Source organism: Mus caroli, unplaced genomic scaffold (genome assembly GCF_978045245.1).
Source record: "Mus caroli unplaced genomic scaffold, Mus_caroli_1 scaffold_10, whole genome shotgun sequence".
Classification (NCBI taxonomy): Eukaryota; Metazoa; Chordata; class Mammalia; order Rodentia; family Muridae; genus Mus; species Mus caroli.
The window spans coordinates 113,199,304-113,223,632 of record NW_028227265.1 but is presented as its reverse complement, the minus strand read 5'-3'; positions in this window follow the sequence as shown (position 1 = coordinate 113,223,632).

Sequence of the window (24,329 nt, the reverse complement as noted above, 5' to 3'; positions counted from 1 at the left end):
ACAATGAAGAGAAACAGTTTTAGTTTGATTATATAAAAATGTATAAATGTATAGTTGTCTTCAGAATAAATCAGAAGCACCATATATATATACATACACACACACACATTTGGGATAATTGATAATCTGATATTGTACCCTCTTTTGACTCCACCAATCTGCAAAACACAGCTCTCACTCAGCAACCATACAGATGGCCCTGGTTCAAATAAATTAGTCACAAAACAAAACTGAACATCTGGACTCTAGAGATTGACAGGTAGAGAAGAAGAGGGGACTTGATAAGGCTGGGAGAGATAGTTTAGAGAATGGTGTGGCGGGCGCAATTCCCCTGCATTATACACATGAATGAAGCTGTCAAAGAAGTAACTTAATGAAAATATTTGACACTTGCATCCATATGTTTTCACTTATGTCCCTTATCACCAAAGCTACACATTAACTTTTGAAAGTATCTCATTATTTTATTTATGTATTTTACTCCTTCAGTAATGGGAACTTCGTCTTGATCTAGAGCAGTGGTTTTCAACCTTCCTAATGCTGGAATCCTTTAATACAGCTCCTCATGTTGTGGTGATACCCAACCCTAAAAATATTTCATTGCTATTTCATAACTGTAAGTTTGCTACGGTTATGAACTATAATGTAAATATCTGTGTTTCCTCGTGGTCTTGGGCAATCGCAGTAGAAAGGTCTTTTGACCACCAAAGGGGTTGTGACCTATGGGTTGAGAATCACTTGACTAGATGGTCTGTCTGTCTTCTGATGCTAATTTTAGTACATTCCCATGATTTGCTGACACATTGTTAGGTATTTTGTGTCTGTATTTATGGGGAGATTAGAGTTTGCATTTGAAAATATCTTCACGAATTATGACACTAGATTTCTTAGGTTTTCAGACTATAAATTGTCTCAGCATTTAGAAAACATTGTAATAAAATTGGTATCATTTTCTCCCTCACTGCCCAGGCTTCTCCCCCTGCTTAGATTCTGCCACCAGCATTTATTATATTCCTTTTTAGTATTTCTTCCTATCCAGTTTTATATACCTTCTGGCTATCCATCAATCATCTTCATTTTAATCATTTCTAAGTAAATTAAAATATCAGCCCACTCTGTTTTCAAGTTCTCGGCACACACATCATTAACTATATTTTTTCCCTGTGTAAGCTGAGCATAGGTCCTATGCATACAAGTTTGGTGTATATTGGCTGAATGCATACACACATGTGCCTCCAGAATGCAACCTCTATGGGATATGGGATATACCTCCTTACCACACAGCTCCCCATGAATCTATTGGTAAACATTAACTCTCATGGGCCACAGGCAACTGTTCTTTAGTTTTTCAGTCTTGCATAACTTTTATTGTTCTAAAATTCACACAGCAGACATGACACAGCCATCTTCTAGAGGGTTTCTCTGTACTTTGTGGGAAGAAAGTTCATTTACATTATTGGATATTGAAAGCATCCCCATTTCATGGTGTCTAGCTGTTATGATTTTGTTTTCTTTCTAGAAACACATTTTTTGTTCATGCATTCTTGCATTGATTGACAGTCATGTTATTTCCAGTTTGTTTTCTGATATGAACAAAATCACTATGAACCTGGTTGTGTAAGTTTTTCCACCCAAAGCATTAACTCTATCCTTTCCTAGTATAGTATTTAAAAATTCTAAAGTGTTTTGTAGCTTTTGTGCAGTGCTGGCCCTTGCAATATTATATGGAAAAGCAGGGTTTGGGGAAGGTCTTGAGAGTGGCAGGACTTCCTCAACAGCTGCCAAAGACAGGGCCAGTGCCTTTTGGGTCCTGTCTCCCCCAAAGTCAAAGAATGAATTCCATGAACAATAGGAAGGTCTATTATAGGTCCAGTGTAGATGAGAGATTAAAAGGAAGGAGAGAGAAGATCTTCTATAGCAGGATGGGATGTACCCTACCACAAGGACAGTCATCCAGTTTTTACTGGACTGATGTATAGGCCAAGCTAGCCAAGGCAGTTGATCCATTCCCAGAGGTGCTCCTGTTCTACACCATTTCAGTTTCAAGGAGAGAGCCAGTCAAAGACTCCTCTCCATGCTGGTTTGGAGGAGAGAGCCAGTCACACATCTGCCCCTGCAGAGCTTCCAGGCAGTTGTGCTCACTCAGAAAGTGTGAAAGGACAAGCAAGAGAATGAGAACCAAGGGAAAAGCCTGAGCCCAGTGTGCTCCTCAACATCTCTCGCCTCAGGCCAGGCCACATCTGTCAAAAGAACCAGTTATATTTCTATGTTCTCCAAGGGAAGGAAACATAACTGCCCATTTTTCAGGTCCTCATTAGCTTCCATCTCCCGTCCTTATCAACTGTATCTGATGCTTAAGAGTGACTGGAGCTAGAAGGGGAGGAAAGATATGCTTCAGAGGAGGCTTGCCCTTATTTATTTCCTATTGTTTGGATTTGACATCCTTCCTGGCAGGTGGTGGCTAACTGCAAGACTTCCCAAGGAGTTAGGACTATCTGGATCCGCCTACTGCTTTAAGTTACTCCAAGTAGTCATGTTACATATCTCCTGCCCTATGCAAAGTTTGGATAAGTTGTCTTCAGTTATCTCCTTAGTAGCAGCTATGGTCCTTCTCTTCAAGAGGCATCCATAGACCTGGGTGAGCTTGCCATTCTCTGTGGTTTCTCTTCTTCCATCATACTTCTGGTCTGTCCTTCAAACCATGATTGGCTCCTGGTAGTTTTGACTTGTGTTTGTTGATTTTGGTTATTTTCGTTTTGTGAATATATCACTGTTTCAGACCAGATTAGAGTTATTTTTCATCTGCTGTAAATATTTGGGCATAAAACAGAAAACTCACTCTATGTTATTATGGAATAATTCTTTTATAATAACCAACTGAGAACTCATTAATCAAAGCTGAGATGCTGTTTAAAAACTGAGATTTCACAATCTATGAAGAATCAAGGATTTAGAAAAATACGACATATAAAATAAAAAAGTCATAACAAATTAAGAAAATATGCATAAAGATCCTACCTGATGAGTGTACACTACAGCTTATTTTTTAAGATGTAAGAAGTAAAAGAGAAAAATATAGGAAAACAGGTATTGTAACTGGAAAAATATTTCATAGTCAAGTATTTTAAATGTATGAGAATTTGATTTTATTCATTATGATAGAAATTAAAACTCTATTGAATTCTTATTTTCTTTCAAATAAATAAAACACCAAAGTTTAACAAAACACATCTTGATCCACCTAGACATGGGTATGGGGAGGTGAATGCCTTTCCGCATGTAAAAATGATAGTGTAAAATTTCCTTTCTCAAATGTGAGGAAATTCATCAATATTGACAAGTGTAAAAATGCTTTAATACTTGGATTCAATGGCTTCGTACAATTTTCTCTACAAACAAACATTGCAGACACAAAAGTGACATATGAGCTCATCTGGTCCTTGCATCCTGTTGTTATCAAAAAGTAAAGATTGATTGAAATTGATATAGCTCTAGTATCTACAATCCACACAAAGAAACGACCTCCATAAACTAGTAATAGAATATAGAACATATTTGTACCAAGCCTATTACATTTGTATTTCCATAATTTTACTTATTTGGGGCCAACCTTATCTATTGAGAACCCAGAAAGCAGAGGTTGAGTCTCTTGGTAATTAAAGCTTTTCACTTCTAGGGAATGGAAACACAATAGGTTTTGAAATAATTCTGTGGCCATAGTCAGTCAAATTAGCCTCATACCCATGGAATATTCCTGATTTGTCACATGGCAAAATGTAAACACTGTTTGCTTCTTTGCCACTTTTTCTAACTAATAAGGACCTTAACACCCCCCTCCCCGACTTGAGTTGTAGGTAAGTTTTCAGGACTAGATCTTAAGAGCCATGACAAGTTTTTCATGAAAAGACTGAATTCTGCCTCCATATTAAATGTAGAGCCCCTAGCTATGATCAAAGCCTTTGAGCTCAAGGTTTCTTCACTTAGTTAATAATATCTATCTGTGTGCCTGCCTCTGTCTTTGTCTGTCTTTTTTCTCGCTGTATCTCTGTCTCTGTCTTTGTCTCTCTGTATCTCTGACTCTCTCTATCTACCCCGCCCCCCCCCCCCGCCTCTCGCTTGCACATACTTTCACACACAACACACTCACAAATATGAGTAAAATATGAGTTTGAAGTACTCTAGCACTAAGATCTAATTGGGGGTCACATTCCTGGTTGCTTTAAGATTTGGGGACTTAACACAGTTCCCACTTAAACCTCATTTTCTTTGCAGTATAAGAATTGCAAGTTTTAGCTTGGGGAAGAGGCAAGTGATTGCAGATGTCTTGGCTCTCACTGGTGCTGTGTCTCTCTCTGTATCGCCTGCATGATCCCAACAGATTCTGACTCTCTGTATCACCTACATGACCCCAGGACATTCAAAGGGTCTCTTCATGCTTGTTCACTCTGGTCATTGATGCTATTGCCATTATTATTATTTTTTTATTTTGCATATGGTTGAGATTTGCCTAGTTTAGAAGAAAATGATTTCTAGTCAACACTTGAGAGATAAAACTGAGTAGTAGTCCCAATCTTCTCTTCCAGCTAAACACAGTAGAGAAAGGAAACCATTTGATTCCTGATTTCTTATACTATAAAAATTATCACTCAAAGCAATTTATTATTCTTCATTCTGCTCTCTCTGTTTTAAGAAAATGTGAGAAAACTATAGAAATATCATGTAATGGCTTACTATTTGTGAAATGCAAACATTTAGTATTTCTTAATTATAGGTGCCCATTGGATATATTAGATATTAGTTGATATTATTTAAAAATTCAATAAGTTATTTGTCCCTTTTAATGATAAGTGGTATATAATTAAGGATGCATATAAAAGTTTATAAAATAATTTTATAATCTTTGGCATTTTGCACTTAGAGTGGACTTAGCAGATGCTTTAATTGCTCAGATTCTAAGTATTTTGACCCTATGACACCAACGGTACTTTGTATTCTACTGAAGTTACCTGAATCTCTCCTTACTTGTCTTGAAGAAAATGACTTAACTATAATTTTTACAAGTACTAGGTTGGTAAATTCTCAAATTTGAAGATTGCTGTTTCAACTGTATTTTAAATTAATAAGCTGTATTGGACCCTTTCATATTGCCATGAGAAAATAACCAACAAAAACAATTTAAAGGAGCAAGTTTGGCTAGGGTTTGAAAGCACAGTTCATCATTTCATGAAAGGCCTGACATGAGAAACCTCATGGTATAATCAGGAAACAGAGAGACAATTCTGGTGCTCAATTTATTTGCTCCTGTTTATATTTAGCCTGAGACTCCAGTCCAGGAAATGGCACCACCCACATATAGCGTACACCTCCACACCCCATTTTAACCACTATTGAAATGTCCTCACAAACAAACCCAGAGAGATGTCTCCAGAGGACTCCAAATCCAGTCAAGCTTGCAACTGAGAGAGAATAAAGGGTGGTTCTTTATGGAAGAGAGCTTTCCAGAGAAGCCAATGGCACTATGGCTGGAAAGTTGACACAAATCATAGTTTATAACCACCATGACGAGATACCCAGGACAATCTGCCCCTGGAGAGAGTTCCCTTGCTATGCTCTTATAGTCTTGAGCTCACTGGTTATTTTAGAAATTTCCTTCCTGTGCCCTTTGACTAATAGTGACTATCTGTGCCTATTAAACATCTTACAGTATATATTACTTATTTACCTGATATTAAACACAATCATTATTGTCATCATTATCACAATCATCATGACACATCTTCAAAGAATCGTTGCATGCCAAGAGCAGTTCCATCATATGGTGTCCTGTAACTTCCAAAATAATTATAGAGGTCGCTCCTTTCCTATCCAAATCCTTCAAAGAAAGATACGAGGCAGGATGACAAGTAATTTGTTCAGTGAAAGGATTGATAAATAATAAAGGACAATGGATATTGGAATTATGACTCCATAGACAAAGGTCATAGCCATTGTAGTGTACAGTGTGGCTGATTACTTTCTTCACTGGCCCCATGAACATCTGTTTTAAAGGTTTTGCTTAGTCAAACATGTACTAAGAACATCAGGAAGTTTGTTGGTATCTTTATCAGGAATGTGAAAGGGGTCACGTGAAAATAGTCACAGTCAACTTCTCATAAAAGAAGAGACAATGTGCATCAGGAATGTCCGCTGTTCAAGAAAGAATATAAGATGTGAGCTTAGAAGACAAGCTAGTGTGCTGTTAGGTGGAAGGCTTGGTGCAAGTACCCAGCTATCTTGAAGTGACACCTAGGACAAACCTGGCCCTGCTGTAGTACTCTTGATCTGTCTTCACAGCTGTAATCAATCTATCTTCTTGGTTGGAATGTATCATTTCATCTAGATAATATAATACACCATTGAAATTCATAGGAATATTTCCTTGTCAAGTGTTAAAAGGAAAAAGTAGGAAAGACTGTAATGACAACCACAGAGACAGGCATTCTGGACTTGTTTATAAAACATTCAAACAGAATAAGAGGGAATGGGTTCAGGGGATTAAGAGATTGTACACAGTGTGTGCATATAAGAGTGCAGTGAGATACCTCCCAGAGGTCCATCACTCCTATGAAACCTTAATGAGTTACTCCACCTTCTGACACATTCAAAAGTTCTCACTCTGTTGGTTCCTTACTGTCAGTTTTGAAATAACATCATCTTTCTATTCTAAAACTAAACAAAACCCAGAAAATTTACCCTGAAATTGACCCTGATTCCCACCCCAACTCTCCACCCAACTACAGGAAAACATTTCGACCAAGTTCTTCAAAGTCCATTTCCTATTGTTCTTTCATAGTATCCTTCATGTCTATGCCTGTTGTGATTCCAATCTCACCTGACTTTAAGATTTTTTTTTTTAAATTTGACTAACCAATTTATTTTCCAGTAGTCATAATGGTATCAAATGTGACAAAATACATGACTGAATTATACTTTGACATAACCTACATTTTTTTTGCTCACGTGGGTTCCCTGATGAGGGATCTTCTTCTCAAGTATCTTCATGGTGTATCACTCTCCACATTCCCTCACATGCTACCTTCATGGCCACTCGCATTTCTAGATACTGGGCATACTACACATCCTCATGGTCACCATACTAATCACCTTTTGTACCTAGTATGCTTTACATCACTCATAGCAATATGAGGAATTTAGACCAGAATCTGAGCTTGGAATATAGTGTCTCAAAATAAACTCAAGAATGAAATTAAATCTCAGTATTTCAAAAATCAAGTTGATATTGCATTTTTCTCACCAACTGTTTTCATTATCAAGTGCTTAGACTGCAAATTTTTCCACAAGTTTTGCATAATTACCTGATCAATAGTGGCAATTATATAATGATGGCTAATTAAAATAAATATGTTTTATTACTATGATGCAGTTATGGCAGATGGACCATTTTTAAGACAAGGTACTCACAGGCAAAGAATTCTAAATGATGAGAGAGGTTGGAGAGATGTCTCAGTGGTTAGGGTCACTTGTTGCTCTTGCAGAGAACCAAAGTTCGGTTTCCAGCAGCCACACAGTGGCTAATGACCATTCCTAATTCCAGTTCCAAAGGATCCAATGCTTTCTTTCAAACTTCTTGGGCACCAGGTGTGCAAACAAAACAATCATATAAATATAATTAAATCATTTTTTTTAAAAAGCTACATGGTATAGATCAGTTAAACATATGAAGTCGATCATGTCCACAAAAGACAAAAAAGCAGAAGAGGGACTTAGGAAGAAAAAGGGATTTTGTAGGAGGGAGTGGAAATAAGAGCACAGGATATGCAGTGGGGTTTTGATTAAAGAATATTATATTTATAAGGAATTGAAAAAGAATAAACAAGATTCTGTCACTTATTCAACTCTTTCAATGTATGTACAACTACTACAAGTATATAATTCCAAAAGTGAATTAGCTTCATAGTAGGGAATCAAATTGAGAAAATGATAAAAGGATTCCCATGTCAAGCCAAGGTCATATTCTATTTTCTTTATGTGCACAGTGGCTATTACTTTGCTAGGTAGAATTAAAAGTATGGTATTGAGAAATAAATACAGGGTGGCATTAGTCCCAGATGCTAGGATGGAGCTTTAAACTCTTACAATTCCCAAAAGACTCATTGCTAACTTTTACCATCTTAGACAACACTGGGTATTTTATCATGAAGATGTAGTTCATGGTACAGCTAATGGTTCATGATAGCAATGGCACTTAGAACAAAGGATGCTCTATCCTTTTTGGGGGGTTGGCTGGATATAGTCTGGCAATTAGACAGTTGTTGCTTGTTCTATATGATTTGATATCAGTGGAGACATTGCAAAATGAAAATTCTGCAGCCTGAATTCCACACTGGTGGTGATTCAATCCATCATGGATATGTGAGACGATCCCAATAGAAACTTTAGATAATGAGGCCCATTTGAACTCCCATATTGGTGATATTTTATATATATATATATATATATATATATATATATATATATATATATATATACCTCACCATACTTCTAGATCTGGAAGATAAAATCTTCCAAAGCATAGAGTCAGTGAGAATATACCTGTGGACCACTGATGATATAATGATGTCAGAGACTCAGAAAGGATATTTTGGAGGCCTGCACCTTTAATCTCCCAAGGGGAATGAATCTAAATCTCAGAAAGGTGTTCATCCAGTATTGAAGTGATAAATCTCAATGTTCCTTGTCAATTGAAATGATAGAGTTGGAAAAAGAAACAAGTTTTAATTCCTCAAAATTAATCTGACTACAATTTACTGGGAAAAAGTAGAAAATCTGGTTGACTGAATCATAGAAGACTCAGAGTCAAACTGTACAATCTTGTTTTGTCATAAAAATGCCAAAGTTCAAAATGCTGTTGGTCTCAATAATGGTAAAAATGCATTTGTTAAAATTCAAAAGTCATCTGGGGTTAAAATAAAAATACTCAATAAACTGGGAAAGGAAAAAAATTCCCTCAAGCAAATGCATTTAACATAGAAAAACCAGAATTCTATTGAAATATGGATCAGTCTTCCCCTAGAGTTAGGACTTTGCATGGTTATTGATGGTTATAACTTTCATTTAACATTGAGCTGACAGTTATTGCAAACAGAATAGGAGGGAAAAACAAGAAAACATTGTAATGCACCTACCAAATGCACTCAATACCACACATTTATGAAGGGCACAAAAGTAAAGCCAAAATATTCATGGACTAAAGAGTAAAACTGAATAAGACTGAGCCGGCCTAACGTTGGGATGAATACAAAGAACACTGGGACTAAGCTCAGATGCTGGCCCAAATCTACCTCATGTTACTCATGTAAGACTTCAGAGAACTTAAGATTATTCTATATCTTCATTGTTCTACTTGAAGGTGTTTACCATCTAGTAATGAGAACAGAATTTACCAAAGTCTGCACATGGTCTTCATTAAGAGCTTTGGTCCTTGTATTTAAAAGTAAAAAAAAAAAAAAAAAAAAAAAACAAAAAACAGTTGATATTGAATATCATACTACTGAATAGTAAAACCACAGTGTCCCACAGTCACAAGAATTCCTGTGGAAAAGGGATGTCTTACCTGGTGTCAGCAATGCCCGGAAACAGATAAACCACAGCAAATCTTCACAGAAGATCTTTAAACATGGATTACTTTTCTGCCTTCACAGAACTCAAAATTCCTGTCGCTTAAATTAAACATTTGGGATTGTATGAAAGCCATCCAGATGTCCTATATTACAGTCACATGAGTCAAATCCCCAAAATGTCCACTTTAATCATCAGGAACTTTGGTACATCATATGTACATATCTTTAAATGTTTCAATCTTTTACCACATTCATTTAATTACTCTGTGTGTACATGGGGGTGTGTATGCATGTGTGTGTATGTACACTTGAGTGCCATGGTACATAGTGGGAGTCAGAGGACACCTTGTTGAACTGGGGATTGAACTCATTTCCTCAAGTGTGGCAACAAATTCTTTAATCCATAGAGTCAGTCTTCTGAGCCTTCAATATTTTAAAGATAGGTACTTCAAAACCAAACTCATGAATTATTAGTACATCAGAATACACACATGATTTAATGAGAATAAGATAGGCACTTAAGTTGAAAAAAATAAAATTGAGATATATCTACCAAATTTATGCATTTCAATATTATTCTTAGAAATGTTAGTCTGAAACATTTCAAGTTGAAGCTTTTATCAGCCAGTGCTTTATAATGTCAAGTATTGGTGTACAAATGTACACAGCAAGAAGAGAGGAATAGATAAGTATTCCTATTTAAAACCTCAGCATACAGCTGCATACCATTTTATACACAGCAAAGACGTAAGTTTGCACCTTCTTCTTGCACCTCCCAAGTTTGTACAGATGTATCTAACTAAGCAGACTGTCTAATGAGTGAGATCACTTTGTGCTCTTTGACAGAACTACTGGTATCAACAGTTATGAACAGTAGCTACTAATGATAGTTAGCCAATTATGCTGAATTTTTATAGAGCAGCAGGACACAGCTCAGTCAGTTTAGAATCCATGCATTGCTACCTGCTCATTAAAACTGAACTCACTCATCCATTCATGTGTATTTTACTTTTTTGACAAAGTAAAGACAATTTAGTTGATTTGTCTAGAGCTCTCTGCTGGATTTTCGTGAGAGAGACAAATACAGTGAAATGAAATTTAGCCCTCGGAGATGCTTAATGGCTTGTTCTGCTCCCACAGTCTGCCTCAGGGAGGCATGCCATCCACACTATTGACCTGCCAGCACGGATGGCTAAAGATGCATTTTGAGTCCAAGAACTGAGAAACAAACAAGGATATACTAAATATTTAACAGAATAGAATCAGAACATTGGAAGAGGAGCTGGATGGAAGGTCAGAAGACTGCTTGCCTTGTAATCCTAAGGACTTGAGTTCCATCCCTTGAAGCATGCACAGATCCCAGCATTTGGGAGATAGAGATAAGTTGATAGCAGTAAGGGTAGTTAGCATGAAAACCACACACACACACACACACACACACACACACAAGGGAGAAACCATCAGGACCCAGAGAAGAACTGGTTCCTAAGTCTTCCATACAAGTGCACCTCACTGCTGACTCTAAGCCTTTCCTCAAGCCTTAGAGAGTCACAAATAGCCCCACAGCCTTGCTCAAAGTATCATAGCAGAGGCTGGAGAGGTGGCTTGAAATTTTCACTAGATCCTGAAGATTGCCACCTGCCTCTGTTGCAAGGTTTGCAAAGCATCTGAACATATGCCCGCATCGTCCACGGGTCTTTCATGTAAGGAAAGGAGACTGGTTTGCAGTGTTTATCCTTCACATCGTTCTTTTGCTGAACAAGAATTAAAAAAAACAAAAAAACAAAACAAAAAAAAAAAAAAAAAAAGACAAGGGCTGCCCTTCTTCTCCAGGTACCTTCCTTCTGCTTGTGTACCCTTACCCCTCTCTCAGCTTTACTCTCCACCTCTTAGAGTCATGTCTTCTCTTATGTTACCTTTTTTTTTCTTTCCCCTCCACCAACCCCTTATCCTCTCTTGTTTCTGGACAAAGCAGAGAAAATTAAGTTGATCCATATAGAACCCTCTACTAGACTTGGGTGAAGCAGAGCACTGTAGGAACCAAAGTGTTGGTCAATAAATGGATGCTTCCCTTCCCCTCATCTTTCCACAGGTGTCCCTCAGTCATCTTCCTTCCTCTCTTATCCTAGCTAGGTACGTGTGTGTGTGTGTGGGAGGGGGGTGCAGTGGTGCAGAGCCTGGGCTTTCTTATTGTAACTTGGTATTACGTTTAGATGCCCCTATTTTTGGTCCAGGAGTAAATTTCTGCTGCATTCAATCTTCCACCTGGAGGCTGGACTGTGCTCTGTACCATCTATTACTACAGGCAGGGCAGCAGACAGAGCCAATGTATTGATTAATGACTGCAGTGGAGCCCTTGTCCTGGGGTTTGATCCTCGCTCCATGTTGCAAGCTCACATCATTCATCAGCAGTGACCATGCAGACCACACAGGCTGCAGTATTTTATTTCTTAATTACATTTCAGCTTTTGCAATCTTAGATTCTAAATCAGGAGAAATTTGAAATTTAGGACTCTCAATGTATAGAAAATGGACTTTGGTTTGTATGTGAAATGTGTCTGAGTTCCCCCTGGAAGCCACATAGCACATGAAAACTTCAGGGCTTTGCAAGCATATCTCTAGATTTTCCTATGCATTGAAAATATTAACACATAGAATGTGAATTGTTCATCCTTATAATGAGGTTGCTGGTTTTTCTATGCTTGAATACTGGAGTCAGTTAATTTTAATAATAATCTTAACAAAAAGTGCCTTTAAGCTTGTCACTCTATCATGAGACATCATTATTAACCTTTGAACTAATTTTCCTTGCAATCCTACTGAGTATGTGACTACTTCAAATGTTAATTTTAGTTAACTGTTTTGAGCATGCAGTGCCTTTGGGGGTTATCTCCAAATTTAGATGGATAGATTTCTGTTCCTCTAATTAAAATTATTCAATTAACTCAAACCCAGTTGACTGTGACACCAGACAACATTAAACTCCTAGTTAATAATACTAAGTAAATAAACATTAAATGGAGAATGACTGATTTCCTCCTGGACACTAGATTGCTGGATGTCAAGTGGATCAAATCTTTATACTTTCTTTTCAAGTCATTAGTAATTTAAGAAAATGTGAAATTTATAGAATGAAAATCATTTTAAAATTAAAGAAAATGTTGAAAACATCAGGACACATGCAAATTTATTTCCAAAGTGTTAGGCTCAAGTGGCATGTTTTCATCTTAACATATATTTATGTTTCATTTTTAATAGAGTAAAATATTAACAAGTATTGTGCACATCAAAAAAATAATTACTAGAGACAAGAAAGAAATAATTATGAGCGAAAACAAAGCATACAAGTGGGCATGTGAAAATCCCGATTTATATACATTTCTACTGCATTAGAGATGTGAGATCATAGACAGTTTCCAACACTGTCTAATTGGAAGTATGAGGAAGATAATGGGGTTCAGATAAAGTCATTGAGAAACAAGAACATTTTTGATGGCTTCAAACACTGGAGAACTACACAACCTTTCCACCTCTTTAGAATCACTTTCAACTTTTAGATTATAGCAAAATTGCCCATGATCAAGGGACCACCATTGCACAACAAATTCACTTCCACCTCTGCATTAAGTGCTAAATATTTATACTACTGAGATTCGAGATCTGATAACAGAGAGTGCATTGTAATTTCTATGGCATTCCCACCCTTGAGGCATTTCTATATCTTTGGAAAGTATGTCTTTTACATTTTAAGTTAATTAGAATTAAAATTAGTTTAGTAACTCATATAGCTTTTCTAGTTCTTGGTATGTAAAGGTCCATGGTTTGCTAAAGAATGATACCCTGGACTCAAATAGTATGTAATTACAAAGAGTGTTTTATTCTGCAAAATTCCAGCATACTGGGGTCTTCTATTACCAGAATATAGAGACAACCAAGTGAGTTTGCAGGACTGTTTTAAGGCACATTAGGGAAATCCTGGATAGGTGACCTCTACGTTTAATCTATTGGGTCCATCTCTAGGGATTACTTGGGTGTGGGGGCTGGAATCTTGCTAGGGAGGTCTGGAAACTGTTACTGAAGGAGTAACTGAGGAAGTCTAGAAACTGCTGCTGACAAATTGTCTTTGCCTCAGGACTGGTGGTGGGGCAGCTTCTGAGGCCTAAATTTGCTGGAATTGCTCTGTTCTTAGAGACAGAAATTTAGGCCTAGTCTCCTTAACTGCCAATTTGAAGCCTGTCATTGTATCAGCCTACCTTTCTCAGGTCAAAATAGTGTGTGATCTTTAATGAGGAGAGAGATGGCATGTATTGATAAAGTATAAGTTTTCAGTTAATTTTTATTGGATGATTTGTAACAGGAAAAGGAAATTCTAAAATATTAGAATGAAAAACAGAGAGTGATTGTTGAATTTGTGGCTGTTTCTACCCTCGTTCATTCATATGTATGTCACTAATGGTTGGAAATTATTCCCACATCTGAGAAAACCAAACTTTCAGACATACCAAGATATCTCCTGTGTGTGTGTGTGTGTGTGTGTGTGTGAGAGAGAGAGAGAGAGAGAGAGAGAGAGAGAGAGAGAGAGAGAGAGAGAGAGAACCATCACTCTCCCATAGCGAATAACCACAGGTCTGAGTCTCTGTTGACATCCCTAGAATCTGATTTCTGTGATAGCTTCTCAATTACTTCATCAATTCTTGTTAAACTTTCATGCTTGTTCTGAGTAGTTATTCTGTATAACTCTTCAGACCCCTGAAAGTGAAAACGTTTCCTCTAAACTTTGTTTTTAAAAGCTATTAAATGAAGGATTCTAAATTTGGAGTGTTTTGATGTATTGGGAAAAGAAAATGGGAGTAGTCAAACTGTCAGTGACCTCTCTATCCCAGATTTAATATTTCATGTAAAGTACAGGAACATTCTTCACAGCCTTTTAAGTATATGATAGATCTTCAGGGCAGGAAAAGTCCATCATTTGGATGGCTTATCTTTATTTACCTAGCAATCAGACACCTGCACTTTAAAACCACTGCCACTGTTTCCCACATCACCAGTGACATGAAAGGCACTGTCGAATTGGGTGGTGTCTTCACAGATAAGGTGATTCTATATGAAGTCAAGGTAATGTTTTATATCAGATCTATCATCTTCTGTATCATGTGATTGTGCTCTTCGTCGTCGCAATAGTCATGAATCTGAGGCAATCATCTTTTCTTAAGATTCACAGCATGAAGTTTTTCCTATGGATGGGGAGTCAGAGGCTCTCAGTATCTTAGCTGAGTTTGTCTCGAAATGAGAGCACTCTGAGAAGAAGAATCTGTTGTCTTAAAACAGGAAGCTTATTGGTGACTCTTTGCAAACTTGAACCCTGCTGGAGACATCCCAGTTGATTTGACCTTATTTTCCATCTTGCTATTACACTGTTGAGCTTCTCTTTCATAGGAATATGGGGCAATTTGTCCTTGTCATCTGAGCACCTAGGATAATATTGGATGAATATAACCACAAGGAAAGAATCACATGAATTAATAATACACAAACAAATGAACAGTTGATAAGGGACTAGCTCAAATATATCAGATTCTTTCCTGGCAGACATTATTGAAATCTTATCTGGGGAAAGATCAGTGACTCACCAAGCTCACACACACTAAGCCTCATGCAATCCACCTTTAATAAGGGTTTTCATTAGCAAGGATATTTCACTAATCATGTATGAATGATCTTAATAACATCTAGTTCATCTGCTATAACAGAAAAGCATATTCAAGTGGCTGTGGACTGACCAAAGTGTAGGATTTGAATAGGTAGCTGCATTGTATACTAGATCTCACTGCTCATATGGAACACACACCTCTGAGATTCACCTTACTGGACTTCATATTTCCATTACTCAGTAGGACAGGAAAGTGAATGTTAGGTTTTCCTTGGAGTCCTCAGCAGGCACCTAGAATTCTTATTTGAGGTGAAGCACAAGAGGGATGCAATATGTATGAACACAGACATGCACTCAATTGCTAGTTTATCAAATGCAACCAGTGATGAGTGCACATTGAGCACTTTGAATGAACCCGAGAGATTACAGAGGGCAAGAAACAGCTGGTTTATTAAGCATTTGGTTCCAGAGCAATAAAAGAATCTTCTTAAATACTAGGACCAAAACTCAAGGATGAAATGAGGAGACCGGATGACACAGATTTTTGTTCAAAATCCACAGTTCCAGTTGTGCATAATAACGTTCTAACAAGTTGTAATGCTACATGAACATTGTGGTAAATTTCGCTCATATCTTTTAATAGTCACTTGATGATAAATGTAACTTTTTCTTTCTCAGGTATGTGAAAGTTTCTTTCTTGGATTTTTTTCTTAAAAGTTTCTAGCATCATTTAATAGTTTTAAAAATGCCTAAATGAATAACATTATGATGCACTTTATTCCATTAGGATGAACAAAAACCAATGAAGTTGGAGGTATGTAGAGGTAGCAGTCATGCAGCAGTTAAAAGTAACTTACTTTGTCTGTAAATGAATGGGATTTTTTTTTACACATATGATCAGTATTTTTTTGCAAAAGCCCATACCATGGTAAGCATGTGTAGTGTATATTGCATCAGAACCAAGCAAATTTCTACCCTTTTTCTCATGACTGGTTCTTTTATTGGTATCACGCAGTAGATTTATTTCTGAATTCTAATGGGTTTGTTGTTGGATTAGTGGGGAAGCATCAGTCAGATGTGGCGCATGGAGAGAGTGATGGATGTCTAGCTCTGAGCGACAGCATGATTTACATTCTTTTTCTGAACATTATTAAAAAGTAAAATACTAGTTCCTTTTATATGTATATGCTTTCTATATCTCATATCTTTTTCAGTTCATACGAAGGAGGACCAATTATTTGAATATCATAAATCTGCATTTGAAAATGCAGTGTTTATGAGACGTGCAGGTTACACTAGCTTATGTAACTGAACATTGATTTCCATTACAATACTTTCTTTTCAGATGCTTGCACATTCCTCAAAAGTTAACTAGTTCCAAGTTAGCAAAACTGTCTTTCACATCAATATTGTCATTTAAAAAATCGAAGTTGCTTATAACTTGCATAAATCAAACCCAATGTAAACTTTCAACTTCTACTTTCAGGAATGCACTTCTCTGTTTTATTCTGTGTTGTAGAAAATGCACTTTATTCACAGTGACACAAGTGTTCAATACTTCACACAAACGTCTAACGAGATATCTTTGTCTAATAACCTAGTTCAGGCAAATCAATTCTTATGTTCTTTGTGTGCTAGCAAATACCTTTGAAACACTTTCTGCCAAAATTAGCTAGACTTGAACCAAATTTTAGTTTGGGGAATAAAGAAGAACATTTCTTCCTCTTTTTTTCTTCTTATTGATTTGTGTTTTTAAAATGATGCTTTATATGTTATGTAGTTATTCTTTATATGATCCCTGAATGTTTTTACATAATTAATAAGTTTTTTTTAAGTTTTGTACTGGATTAAAAATAAACAGATTCTAAACAAAAAAATAAAATAGAAGACAATGTGTACTAATTATGGTCTCATTTATACAACAGGAAAAAAATGGCTACCACTGGCCTTTGTGTAATTCAAGGGCAGTGCTGAGTTGCTGGTGGTAAATATTGGTATGACTGTGTGATCACATATGTGTCCTGATGTTGGAGTAACTATTATTCCATCTGAGGCTCAACTGTGACATTGTTAGGATGTGGCAACTTTAATAGACATTGAGATCACAGGTGGCCTTGGTTCTGTATCCCTGAGGGCAGTTGGCTCTAAAACTATATGCACCTCACAGGCTGATTTCCTTTGCTCTTCTACAATCCTTCCCAACCTGAACCCACAGGGTCCCTACCCTGAAACTGATCTGATGCCAGCAGAGTGTTTATGGCCTTCCAAACTTTCAGGCACTTAAACTACCCAGCCTTGGATATTTTCTTGAAATAAAGAAAAAGTGCAATGAATGTATTGCTCAAAGAAATTTGAAAAGGTGTTATCAATCATGGTGTTTGGTCTTAATATATGCATACAGCTGTTTGGTGCAATGGTTTCTTCCTCATAGGGTTACTGGCAGGAAGTGCTATACTGTGTGCATATAATGCCCTTTGATATCTAGCTGCTTATCTCTGAGTAGGTTCTCTTCTCTACCTCTTTTTTTGTTTCTGTGTTTTTATCTGCCTTGTCTTAGTCATTAGTCATTCTTAATGTTAAATCACTGGATGTTCACAAGAAATCCAGTATGAATTTGATAAGCTTGGATAAGAATACCATGAAGACTCTGGTGATTCCATGGCTGACTTATCTGGTTTTTGTTGTTTGTTTGCTTGCTTGCTTGTCTGTTTTTTTTTTTTTTTTTTTTAATGTGTTTGAGTGTTTTACTTGTCTGCATGTGTGTGCACCACATGATTGCTGTGGCCATAGTAGAAGCTCAAAGATGAATCAGATTTCCTGGAACTGCAGTTATAAAAGGTTGTTAACCACCACATGGATGTTGGGAACTGAACTTGAATCCTCTGGAAGAGCAGTCAGTGTTCTTCACTATTGATCCACCTCTCTAGCTCTTGATTTTCTTTTTGAAGGTAGTCTTCATTATTCATTCAAGCAATTTATCTCCTAAATGTGAAAACAATTCAGTAAATATTTAAATAGAACCCCCCCCCCCCCACACACACACACACGATGCTACTGCAAAGGAGGTTTGGATTTTCAAACTGGAAGACACTCTTAACTGATCCCATTGGTCCAGTGGTACCTCTTCCATGTGTCTGTCTGAATTAGTGTCCCTTTCTTGCCTGCATTGCTCAAAACCACACATAAACGCTGAGCAACATAGAAGTTTTCCAAAGAAAATAATCAGCCCTTAAACCAAGGGGATATTTAATTTCAGCCCCAAGTAGCATAAACAAAATATCTTGGAATCTGGAGAGGTTATTTGTCCGGTTTTTGATCTACATACAAGTATATGCCACCCATGGTCTCCCAAAGTTATCACACTTTGCTGGGTCAGGATCTCAAGGTTCTTTCATATTCCTGTCAAATACTCTGCAGAACAATGTGGCCAGACAACTACAGGGAGAAGCACAGAATGTCCTTTCAAATGAAAATGCAAAATGAAAGCAGAAGTGGTGGAATCCTGGGATAACTTTCAATTTATTTCTGTGAATTCTTAGTGTGGATGCCTTACAGGAGTTCTTGTCTCAGAAAACTAAAAACCCTGCATTTCTACTAAAAAAAGTTACAGTGAGTTGTGTTGCTTTACAAGGGTGGCTGTCAAGACTATACAAAGAAGAACTGTGGAATCTATTTTACTGGGAGTATTTTTAAATTTACTGTTTTGCTCTCAAAGATATTCATATGTATGATTTGTCTTCCTTTTCTTCAGCTGAGATTTTTTTTGTCCTTAAGATTTAGCTAATTCCTGAAATTCTTTTTGTTTTCCTTACATATTTTGGCAAAATTACTTTAAAGATTTTCATGGAAACCATTAGCATCAACTTTTCATTTGAACACTGTGACTCAGCTTCTTGGCCTCCTGAAGTGTATAAAGTTCCTCCATTCCCATCTGTGATTATATGATTATCATGGGCATCAAGTATATTCAGCAGAAATGCAGGTCTGGTTCAGCTACTTGGAGATTTTTGCTTGGACTCTGGGTGATTCCCCATGACAGTTTCTCATGCCTCTGTTGGGCAATTCACATATCTTCTTCCTTATACTTGGTTTGCTATTGCTTGCTGTTATCTCAGCCCTCCTGGCTGCCAATATGCACTCAGTTAGGAAATGAAGGTATGGGATACATTGAAAGGAGAAAATGTGTGCCCCACTGAAGACAAAAATGCATGAATATATTTTAGAGTATAATATCGAGAAAACTCTCTGGCAGATGCACAGTGTAATTTTGATGCTAAAACTTTTAAGTTTTGCTTTCAGATTCCATAATGCCACTGGTTAATATGTTTTTGGAGAACTCTAGCTTACTTTTTAAAGGTTGGGCATTTATTAAAAACTTTACAAATATCTAGGATACTTAAGGAGACAAAAATTATCATAACCAAAATGTAGATTCTCTAAATCTGAAGGAGATTAGAGCAAATGTCTTGAGAATACATTCAACTTTACCTTTTGATTTTAAAAGACAGTTTTACTGTTCACCAAACAAACAAACGCATGCATATGCCAAATATAAGCATAGTACACATACTAAAATAATTTGTTATCAGTCTTAATTGCCTAATTCAAAGACAATCTTTTTCAACCTCATGATTTTATAGTTCTAAGTCAAATATAATCTGCACTTACTTTTCTGTGTTCTTACTGTGGAGGGTGGATCTTTCATCTAAATATTCAAGTTCATTTCCCATATGAAGACAAGCAGGTTTTGTTTCCTGAGAATATTTTCCATCAGTACATTTCCATGACTCACACATTGATTTTTTCATTCTGATCTTCCAATATTTACCCTCAATTTACACCATGGTCATTTCACCACTATTGCTATTATGACAATGGAGGGATCTCTTACTGTTGCTTCCTATAGACACTATTACTTGTTCATTAATTCTACATTTCTGATTGAGTTATATGTAGCTACTCCTTCCTATTCTATGTGTATCAGTCCTTCAGGTTACCTTTCCTGACAACTCTATTTAAAAGGGGCACTCTTTTTTTTAATTTTTAATATTTTTATTACATATTTTCCTCAATTATATTTCCAATGCTATCCCAAAAGTCCCCCATAGCGCCCCCCACTTCCCTACCCACCCATTCCCATTCTTTTGGCCCTGGCATTCCCCTATATTGGGGCATATAAAGTTTGCAAGTCCAATGGGCCTCTCTTTCCAGTGATGGCCGACTAGGCCATCTTTCGATACATATGCAGCTAGAGACAAGAGCTCCGGGGAACTGGTTAGTTCATCATGTTGTTCCAACTATAGGGTTGCAGATCCCTTTAGCTTCTTGGGTACTTTCTCTAGCTTCTCCATTGGGAGCCCTGTGATACATCCAATAGCTGACTGTGAGCATCCACTCCTGTGTTTGCTAGGCCCCGGCATCGTCTCACAAGAGACAGCTATATTTGGGTCCTTTCAGCAAAATCTTGCTAGTGTATGCAATGGTGTCAGCGTTTAGAAGCTGATTATGGGGTGGATCCCTGGATACAGCAGTCTTTAGATGGTCCATCCTTTCATCACAGCTCCAAACTTTGTCTCTGTAACTCCTTCCATGGGTGTTTTGTTCCCAATTCTAAGAAGGGGCACAGTGTCCACACTTTGGTCTTCATTCTTCTTGAGTTTCATGCGTTTAGTAAATTGTATCTTATATCTTGGGTATCCTAAGTTTTGGGCTAATATCCACTTATCAGTGAATACATATTGTGTGAGTTCCTTTGTGATTGTGTTACCTCACTCAAGATGATGCCCTCCAGGTCCATCCATTTGGCTAGGAATTTCATAAATTCATTCTTTTTAATAGCTGAGTAGTACTCCATTGTGTAAATGTACCATAATTTCTGTATCCATTCCTCTGTTGAGGGACATCTGGGTTCTTTCCAGCTTCTGGCTATTATAAATAGGGCTGCTATGAACATAGTGGAGCATGTGTCCTTTTTACCGGTTGGGACATCTTCTGGATATATGCCCAGGAGAGGTATTGCTGGATCCTCCGGTAGTACTATGTCCAGTTTTCTGAGGAACCGCCAGACTGATTTCCAGAGTGGTTGTACAAGCTTGCAATCCCACCAACAATGGAGGAGTGTTCCTCTTTCTCCACATCCTCGCCAGCATCTGCTGTCACCTGAATTTTTGATCTTAGCCATTCTTACTGGTGTGAGGTGGAATCTCAGGGTTGTTTTGATTTGCATTTCCCTGATGATTAAGGATGTTGAACATTTTTTCAGGTGCTTCTCTGCCATTCGGTATTCCTCAGGTGAGAATTCTTTGTTCAGTTCTGAGCCCCATTTTTTAATGGGGTTATTTGACTTTCTGGAGTCCACCTCCTTGAGTTCTTTATATATATTGGATATTAGTCCCTTATCTGATTTAGGATAGGTAAAGATCCTTTCCCAATCTGTTGGTGTTTTTTTTGTCTTATTGATGGTGTCTTTAGCCTTGCAGAAGCTTTGCAGTTTCATGAGGTCCCACTTGTCAATTCTCGATCTTACAGCACAAGCCATTGCTGTTCTATTCAAGAATTTTTCCCCTGTGCCCATATCTTCAAGGCTTTTCCCCACTTTCTCCTCTATAAGTTTCAGTGTCTCTGGTTTTATGTGAAGTTCCTTGATCCACTTAGACTTGACCTTAGTACAAGGAGATAGGAATGGATCAATTCGCATTCTTCTACATGTTAACAACCAGTTGTGCCAGCACCATTTGTTGAAAATGCTGTCTTTCTTCCACTGGATGTTTTTAGCTCCCTTGTTGAAGATCAAGTGACCGTAGGTGTGTGGGTTCATTTCTGGGTCTTCAATTCTATTCCATTGGTCTATTTGTCTGTCACTATACCAGTACCACGCAGTTTTTATCACAATTGCTCTGTAGTAAAGCTTTAGGTCCAGCATGGTGATTCCACCAGAGGTTCTTTTATCCTTGAGAAGAGTTTTTGCTATCCTAGGTTTTTGGTATTCCAGATGAATTTGCAGATTGCCCTTTCTAATTCGTTGAAGAATTGAGTTGGAATTTTGATGGGGATTGCATTGAATCTGTAGATTGCTTTTGGCAAGATAGCCATTTTTACAATGTTGATCCTGCCAATCCATGAGCATGGGAGATAAAAGGGGCATTCTTAAACATATATATTTTAAATTCTTGAGCTTTCTTGCAGTTAAGTTTCCTGAAAGACTGATTCTATTGGAATTGGAGAATTCCATTAGAAGTTCTTCTTGAGTTTCATGTGTTTTGCAAATTGTAACTTATATCTTGGGTATTCTAAGTTTCTGGGCTAATATCCACTTATCAGTGAGTATATATCATTTGAGTTCTTTTGTGATTGGGTTATCTCACTCAGGATAATGCCCTCCAGGTCCAACCATTTGCCTAGGAATTTCATAAATTCATTCTTTTTAATAGCTGAGTAGTACTCCATTGTGTATATGTACCAGAGTTTTTGTATCCATACCTCTGTTGAGGGGCATCTGGGTTCTTTCCAGCTTCTGGCTATTATAAATAAGGCTGCTATTAACATAGTGGAGCATGTTTTTTTCTTACTAGTTGGAACATCTTCTGGATATATGCCCAGGAGAGGTATTGCGGAATCCTCTGGTAGTACCATTTCCAATTTTCTGAGAAATTGTCAGACTGATTCCTGAGTGGTTATACAAGCTTGCAATCCCACCAACAATGGAGGAGTGTTCCTCTTTTTCCACATCCTCGCTAGCATCTGCTGTCACCTGAATTTTTGATTTTAGCCATTCTGACTGGTGTGAGATGGAATCTCGAAGACCAAAGTGTGGACACTTTGCCCCTTCTTAGAATTGGGAATAAAACACCCATGGCAGGAGTTACAGAGACAAAGTTTGGAGTTGAGACAAAAGGATGGACCATCTAGAGACTGCCATATCCAGGGATCCATCTCATAATCAGCCTCCAAACACTGACACCATTGCATACACTAACAAGATTTTGCTGAAAGAACCCTGATATAGCTGTCTCTTGTGAGACTATGCCAGGGCCTAGCAAACACATAAGTGGATGCTCACAGTCAGCTATTGGGTGGATCACAGGGCCCACAATGGAGGAGCTATAGAAAATACTCAAGGAGCTAAAGGGATCTGCAACCCTATAGGTGGAACAACATTATGAACTAACCAGTACCCTAGAGCTCTTGTCTCTAGGTGCATATGTACCAAAAGATGACCTAGTCGGCCATCACTAGAAAGAGAGGCCCATTGGATTTGCAAACTTTATATGCCCCAGTACAGGGGAACACCAGGGCCAAAAAGTGGGAGTGGGTGGGTAGGGGAGTGGGGGGGCGGGTATCGGGGATTTTGGGGATAGCATTGGAAATGTAAATGAGGAAAATACCTAATTAAAAAAAAAAAGAAGTTCAGGTTGACCAGTTATCTATTGTGTCTTCTGAACTTCTGCTACCTCAAAGACTTTTTCCATAACACCTGTAGACTCTTTATGCTAATGACCTTAAGTCTCAGGTGCCATAAATGACTCTGTCTGGTATCTTCAGAGGGGATTTATAGCCAATGTATTTGGTGCATTAAGTTCATCTTTATCCTCATATTTTATTGTTACTTTATTTCAGCAGAAGACTATTAGGTTACAACTCAATTTTTCTCGGTTTACTTCATTTTTTTTTAGATAAATCTGTGATTTCCTTAATTATGATGCCATATTGCATCTAGAAACAAAGTCATCATCATATTATATGGGTATGCCCATTAGTACTTATGTATCCAATGTCACTTTTATAAACAGGTCATACCTTTTGACTAACATAAACTTGGGTAAATACTATATATTTACATAATTGTTCTTAAAAAAAAATCACTGAACTCTCTGAACCCGAACTTCTTAAATAAAAAAAATCTCACAGAGGTATAGCTTATACTTCTATGATAGACCCAGGGAACCACCTGATTGAACATCAGGAAGCTTGTGTGTGTAGTAGCCTCTTTCTGTGGTGCTGTACTTGTTCTATATCGTGGGAATTATGTGCAGAGTAGTGAGCATCTGTGATCCCAGCAC